Raw genomic sequence first — 7,929 nt, 5'->3', positions numbered from 1 at the left:
CAGGATAAGGGCACCCCTCCTCTGTCACCAGACTCAGATGTCTAGTCATCCATGCCGTTTCCCAGTAGTTTATTTTGTTGCTGTCTTAAAATGTCTGTGTTTCAATGTTTAAGAGCTTAGTAGTATCGTAGGTAGATAGTGTGTTTATGTTTGGTTGTTGCTCTACGTTTGTAGTCTTGCTTTGTAATAGTTTATATGCGTTTCCTGTCATGATTCATGTAATGTGTATTTCATGTATTGTGACAATTTTGGTAAATGAAATGCATGAAGTTTCTTTAAACTGTGTGTAAATTCTGTGTGGTTGAGGTTGTGGGCATGCTGAATCTGACCTGGGTTACACCTTATGTTGTATATAGGGAATGCCACCTAAGGCCACATAGAGTACGGCACGTCTCACTCTTGGCGATTTATTTGATGGGGCACCTCCCTAAGCGATAGCCATATGGACCCCAGTTCAGGCCCGTCTCCCTCTTACACCATGCCAGACTCTCAGCCGACCACTGGCCCTACCAATGGGCCTACACCTGTTGTGCCACCGGTTCCAGAGCAGAATCGTGCGTCCTCCTCGACGCCATCTGTGCCTCAGTTGGCTCCCCCTACTGATAGGTTGGAGCAGATGATGTTGTTGATGCAGCAGCAACAGGCACAGCAGCAGCAGTAGCAGCAGTTTTTGGCCACCATGGCGAGAATTTTTGCCCAGAGCATGGGTGTGGCTTTGCCTGCTCCATTTACACCCCCTGCTAGGAATGCAGGTACCAGTGGCCACTTTAAGCGATTCCAGTGCTTACGGCCCCCTACCTTTGCGAGTACTCACAAACCCGAGGAGGCCGAGTATTGGCTTGACCGCATCTCTAAGATGCTAAAGCCACTGCACTGCACAAAGCCCGAGCAGGTGGAGTTAGTCATCTTCATGTTCGAGAAGGAGGCCAGCTTATGGTGGGATAGTGTCCTCCGTACTGTTGCGGTTGGACACGTATGGACATGGGTAGATTTTGAGACCCGCTTCTAAGAGAAATACTATCCCATCACCTACCGCCACGAGAAGGAGAGTGAGTTCCTTCGCCTTTGACAGGGAGGGATGTTAGTGGCAGAGTATGAGAATAGGTTTACAGAGTTGGGTAGGTACGCCCCATTGATTTTGACAGATGAGCCGATGCGTACGCGACGATTTTCTGAGGGCTTACGACTAGATATTCGCTCGAAGATGTGATGCGCTAGCATACCTAGCTATTCTGAGCTAGTGAGCATGTCCATGAGGGCTGAGCAGGATGGGGATAAGCAGTCCCGCATGTGAGCACCGGTGGCTCCTAGGCCGCGACCAGAGATTCTGAGCAGACCATTCCTTAGGAAGAGGCCACGGGCAGATTCACCGCTAAGGCTGATGGCTCCACCTACCCTTGTGAGGTGACCTGATGTGTGGTGTGCCTACTGCAAGAGGTTAAACCACACGGAGGTGACTTGCTTCACTAGGATGAGGGATAGCGGCTTCTCACCGCCCCAGAGGATCAACGCCAGCTTCCCCAGACTATATCACCACCACCTCTACGCTCGGCACTAGCTCATCCATCATTCCAGCCACCTGTGCCTCGATCTAGGCCGCCTCAATGACCTATGGTACCTCAGCCTAACCGTTTTCAGCAGGCTCGAGTGCACTCACTTACAACTGAAGCATCAGAGGCAGCATCTATGCCACCTATGGCTTTTAATGTTACGACACATATCCAAGGTACTCCAGTCTTTTTATTAGTGGACACTAGGTCCATTGTCTTTATCATATCGTGCGTAGCAGTCAAGCAGCTAGGTTTGAAAACTAGTCCTATGGTTGGGGTGAGAATCCTTACCGCCACAGGAACTTTCTCGGATGCTGCTAAGATCTGTAAGGGATGTTCGATAGATGTAGGGAGCGGGACAGCTCTCCTCGACTTGATTGTCACCCCATTACATTATTACGATGTCATTCTCGGTATGGATTGACTCACAGAGATGAAGGCAGAGATCGACTACGATTATAGAGTGGTGACAGCTTATGGACCAAAGGGCACGACCTTTACTTTCTCGGTGCAGGTCAGTTGGCCCTATTGCATTGATTGTTATGCTTCCATGCTGGAGGACACTCATGGTCCAGCACTTGAGGGCACTCTTGTGGTCCAAGAATTCTCAGACGTGTTCAAGAAGATACTTAGACTACCCCCTCAGCGCGAAATTAATTTTATGATCGACCTAGTGCCAGGTACGACACCTGTATCTCTTTCGACCTATTGCATGGCTCCGTACGAGATGGAGGAGCTGAGGAAATAGATCTATGATCTGTTGGATGCGGGCTTTATATGACCCAGCGTGTCTCCATGGGGAGCGCCCATGTTATTTGTGAAGAAGAAGGACGGTTCACTACGATTATGTATTGATTATCGCAGGTTGAACCAAGTGACGGTGAAGAACAAGTATCCCTTGCCCAAGATAGATGATCTGTTTGATTAGTTGAAAGGGGCGCAGTATTTTTCGAAGATCGATCTACAGTTAGGGTATCACCAGTTGCGCGTCAGAGATGAGGACGTGCAGAAGACGGCCTTCAGGACTAGTTTTGGACACTATGAGTTTCTCATAATATCGTTCAGCCTTTCAAACGCACCGGCCGTGTTCATGGACCTGATGAACAGGGTATTTCAACCATTTCTGTTTCGATTCATCATCATGTTTATTGATGATATCCTGATATACTCTAAGAGTCGGGAAGAGCACGAGGAACACCTGCGAGTAGTCTTGGATACTCTGAGGAAGAACCAGTTGTTTGCCTAGTACAAGAAGTGCGACTTCTGGAAAGAGGAAGTTAAGTTCCTGGGACACGTGGTGTCCAGGGAAGGGATAGCTGTAGACCTTGCCAAGGTAGCCGCAGTTCAGGACTGGGAGCAGCCCGGTTCGGTTGCTGAGGTAAGGAGTTTTCTTAGGCTGACAGGTTATCATTGACGATTCATTCGGGACTTCTCCAAGATAGCCAGACCTTTGTCTCAGTTGACTCGAAAAGATCTTAAGTTCGCCTGGAATGAAAATGTAGAGGCAGCTTTTCAGGAGTTGAAAGATAGGTTGACGTCCGCCCCTGTGCTAATATTGTCAAAGCAAGGGGTCAAGTATACAATATACACGGATGCATCTCGCGTCAGTTTGGGCAGTGTTTTGATGCAGAAGGATAGGGTTATTGCCTACCTGTCGCGATAGTTGAGGAAACACGAGGAAAACTACCCTACGCAGGACCTGGAGTTAGCTGTCATCATTACCTTGAAGATCTGGAAGCATTACTTCTACGGAGAGGAGTTTGAGCTCTTTTGCGACCACAAGAGCCTCAGATACATATTCATTCAGCAAGACCTGAATATGAGGCTGCTGCGATGGATGGAGACCTTGAAGGACTTCAAGTTCGAGGTTTCTTACCATCCCGGTAAGGCCAACCTTGTGGCAGATGCACTGAGCCGTAAGAAGGCATTGGCGTTTGCAGCTCCATTGATGGTAGCAGAGTGGGACATGGTAGAGTTCATGCGAGACTTTGAGCAGAAACTCATGGTGGAGGAGCCGTATGAGGGCATCGCACATATTCGAGTACAGCCCCTCATTGATGACAGGATTATCGCGGCTCAGGTAGACGATGAGCTATTGGTGAAGATGAGAGGGTAGGTTAGTGCAAATGAGGACTCAGAGTAGAGAGTTGGTACAGATGGGGGCTTACGTTACTGTGGCTGCCTATGCGTCCCGAACCTCCTTAACTTGAGGAAAGTTCTTGAGGCCGCTCACGATTCTAGGATGGCCATGCATCCAGGCAGTACGAAGATGTATCGTGACATGAAGAGGTCATACTGGTGGGACAATATGAAGGCTCACATAGCAAATTACATGTCCCGTTGTCTCACGTGCCAGCAGGTCAAGGCTGAGCATCGCCGACCTCCTGGACTACTTCAGCCCATGCCCATAGCAGAATGGAAGTGGAATTTCATCTCTATGGACTTTATCTCTGGATTACTGGAGATAAGGAAGGGTTATGATTCCATATGGGTGGATCATGGACTGGTTAATGATATCAGCTCATTTCCTCCCTATCAGAGTTTCGAACTCTGCAGACGAGTTGGCTAGGTTGTACATCAAGGAGATTGTACGTCTGCATGGAGTTTCCTTGGAGATCGTGTCGGACCGAGACACGCGATTCACATCTATCTTCTGGACTCATATCCAGGAAGCGATGGGTGTGAAGTTGAAGTTCAATACCGCGTTCCACCCATAGACTGACGGGCAGACGGAATGGGTGAATCAGATTCTGGAAGATATGTTGCGAGCCTATGTGCTGGATTTCAAGGACAGTTGGGATGACTGTCTTCCTTATGCAGAGTTCGCCTATAACAACAGCTTCCAGGTGAGCATTGGCATGGCTCCCTATGAGGCACTGTATGGGCGCCCGTGTAGAGCGCCGCATTGCTGGGCAGAGGTTGGCGAGAAGAGCTTGATTGGCCCGGAGTTAGTTCAGGCGACTTCAGAGAAAGTCGACATTATCAGGCGCCGACTTCTGACAGCGCAGAGCAGACAGAAGAGCTACGCCGATATGAGGCGGTGACCGCTAGAGTTCGAGGTCAGAGACCACGTGTTCCTCAGAGTTTCTCTTATGAAGGGAGTCCTTCGGTTTGGCAAGAAGGGGAAGCTTACGCCTCGATTCATTGGCCCATTCCAGATACTTGATCGAGTGGGGGCAGTAGCATACCGCCTTGCTTTGCCCACACCACTTGCGGGCGTGCATAACATATTTCATGTATCTATGCTGAAGAAATACGTTCTCGATCCTTCCCACATCATCAGATGGGAGCAGGTCCAGTTGAGCGAGGACGCTACTTATGTACTGCGACCGACGCGTATCCTAAACAGGAAGGAGCAGGTGTTACGCAGCAAAGTTATTCCACTTGTGAAAGTGCTGTGGACGCATCACACAGAAGAAGATGCTACTTGGGAAACAGAAGCCGAGGTTCGAAAAAACTACCCTCAGATTCTCGAGGAGTATGAAAAGGTACTAATTTCGAGGATGAAATTTTTTTTTAATGGGGTATATTGTAACGTCTCGAAAAAATCCGTACAAGGACCCGAGTACCACCTCAGGCAGAAATCACCCAGGACCAAAACCTTTAGAAATTAGGTTAATATTAGCAAGTGCTAAACTAGAATACTTGTGAAATTAGCACTAATCACTTTAAGTATGATTTGTAAGATCCAAAACGTGCAGAATCATTGACGTTACATTACCCTGAAATCTAGAATCCATCTCAAAACTCAGTTGCTCTCGGGAGCATCTTGAAATTTTGTATCGGACCTGGACCGCATGTCGAAAGTCTGATTACCCCAAAACTATACGGATATGACCGCATTACTGGACTTGACAACCCCCTCGGAAATCAAGTCTTAATTGTGTCTAGAGATGCACAACTTAAGCCCAGAGGGAAGTGTGTGAGAAACGTGAAAATATTTAGTAATAAAATCTGAATATAAGTAATCTGAGTCGTGTCACTTACGGGCCAAATATAAGGATTCAGACCGTCAGAATCTGATCCAAATACACCCTCAGATCAGGAGAAATGTCCCACACATGTCAGTGTACTTGTGACCCTGATCGAGTGACCGTGACCGTTAAACTGAAACAGGTCCGCCATGGTCGATCTGCAAACTCGATCAGAACGAAAACTCAGCCTGAACTAGATCCATGGTCAGAGAGCTTAAGTCCGACCGCACGTGGAAAAGGGGCCACCAGAAGTACTCCGTTGGACCGGAACAGTCCGTATTTGGATATAACCTAAGTATACCTTGGCCCTGGGGTCATTTCCATCAAACATGGGCCTATATAAGAACCTTAAACCCTCTCTCCAATATTCCATACGAATTTGAGAAATCCTAGGAGAGAGAGAAGAGAAAAGAGAAAGGAAAAGAGAGAAAGTGAGAGTGACAGTTGGAGATTCTTCCTGGGATTCGATCCTGCTATTCCACGCACGCAATCGTCATTCCTGTATCGCTATACAGGCGGTTCCAACTCCGTACTTAGGTAAGAAAACCTAACCCTAACTTATCTTAGGGTTTTCAACTATTGTAATAGATGAAATGCTGACCTATTCCCGATATAGGTTATTGTGGTGCTGTAGACAAGACTTAACTTTTAAAACTGAGTTCGCTACGAGTCTACTGGCGAAAGGTGCAGACTCTAAATGTTTAGGATATAGTTTTCAAGGCTTTCAATGTCAGTTAATAATTTATGCCTGACTTGAATTGCTATCAAATGCTTAGACGCGTTGTTTCCCACACTTTACACATATATATGAACTATGTTGAAAATAGTGTATTCTTGTGTTTGTCGAAATGTTTGTATGAGTATGGATTCTGGATATGCTTTGCCATGATTAACTGTTGTAGACATATGGTTGAGGTATATGTAACAATTCCTTAGTGAAAGGATTTGCCCTAATACGTGCTATCACCAACATACATCATGTATGTTGGAATATGTAGTCTAAGTGTTTGTACAAATGTCTGAATGAACAAGTGTGTGATAAATTGTGCTTTATATGGGCGTTGAGAAGAGATTCTCAACTACCTTAACAATGTATATGATTTCCTCCATGTAACTTATATTCTTTGTCTGTTTGACTTAGGGACTGCATATATGTGAATTCATGTTTAAGGTGAAATCCATCAAATGCTCGCATGCTTGTATGATTGGAATTGTTGATCTATTACTGTTCTAATTATCTTGTATGATTATCTGTTATAATTGAATGTGTCTGGGACTACGGAATAGTCCAGGCAATCGGTAACAGGCCCTGATTTGGTGGCTGAGGTTGTTTTCGCCCCACAGGACGTGTTCGATGAGTCTGAGTCGTACTTCAGTTGTCGACAGTGGTTAGGCCACACGGAGTGCTCGTGCACTTCATGTCGATCAATTCGATGTGCGCTCGTACCAGTCGAGCTCGTCAAGTAACCCGATTGACCCAATGTATGTTCACCATATATGGACGCTACTGCTTGAATCTAAGGTACCAAACTCACCAGTGAAAACCCTTTTAAACCTTAATACCTCGATCCGTTAAGACTCATGAGCCGGGTATGGTGGTATGGGACACCGTGATCAAGCTGTCACCCTACGCTGGGGTGATGAGCCTCCCCGTAGTGACCAGTGAGCAACCCAGACTCGTGAGCCGAATACGGTGGTATGGGATACTGTATTCGAGCTGTCGGCCTACACTGATAAGGTAATGACCTCGAGCGTACGCTAAGACTGCGTAGAGGTGACGAGCCCTTATGTAGCAACAGGAGTACACTAGGTCTGCACTGATAAGGTGACGAGCCCTTTGCAGCGACCTAGAACCGTATCATCGTATGAGATTTACTAGGATTGACGACCCTGGATTGGATCATCGTTTGAGAATTGATACAAGGGAGTACCTTAGCTTCCCAATCCTGCTATATGAAAAGGACTAATAAGAACTTGGTAATCACGCTCATGCACCACATTGCATGTGTCATTTGGCGATGTGTAGAGAGCACGAGGAAGTGACTGACATGCGCGACCGTTAGATGAAGATCGCTGAGGGAGTGCAGGTGAGGGCATGCATCATTTATTCATACCATCCTGCATTAATCAGAGTACTTAGGGATGTTCAATTGTATTACTTTATCATTACTGCTTGACTAAATTGATAACATATTAACCTTTACTTTATTGTTCCACTGAGTTGATCACTCACTCTCATGTTACGGGACGGTGTTTTAAACACCAACCAGACCCTGTTATAGGTTTAGATGATGGCGTAGCCTGCGAAGCGGAGCCGGACTTTGAGGATGAGGAGGAGGCATTCTCATATATGCAGTATTTAGGCGGGTTCTCTTAGACCGTTCTGAATCGACAGGGCTTCAAGG

This window comes from Magnolia sinica, chromosome 4 (assembly GCF_029962835.1).
Source record: "Magnolia sinica isolate HGM2019 chromosome 4, MsV1, whole genome shotgun sequence".
Taxonomy (NCBI): domain Eukaryota; kingdom Viridiplantae; phylum Streptophyta; class Magnoliopsida; order Magnoliales; family Magnoliaceae; genus Magnolia; species Magnolia sinica.
This window is presented reverse-complemented; position numbering follows the sequence as displayed.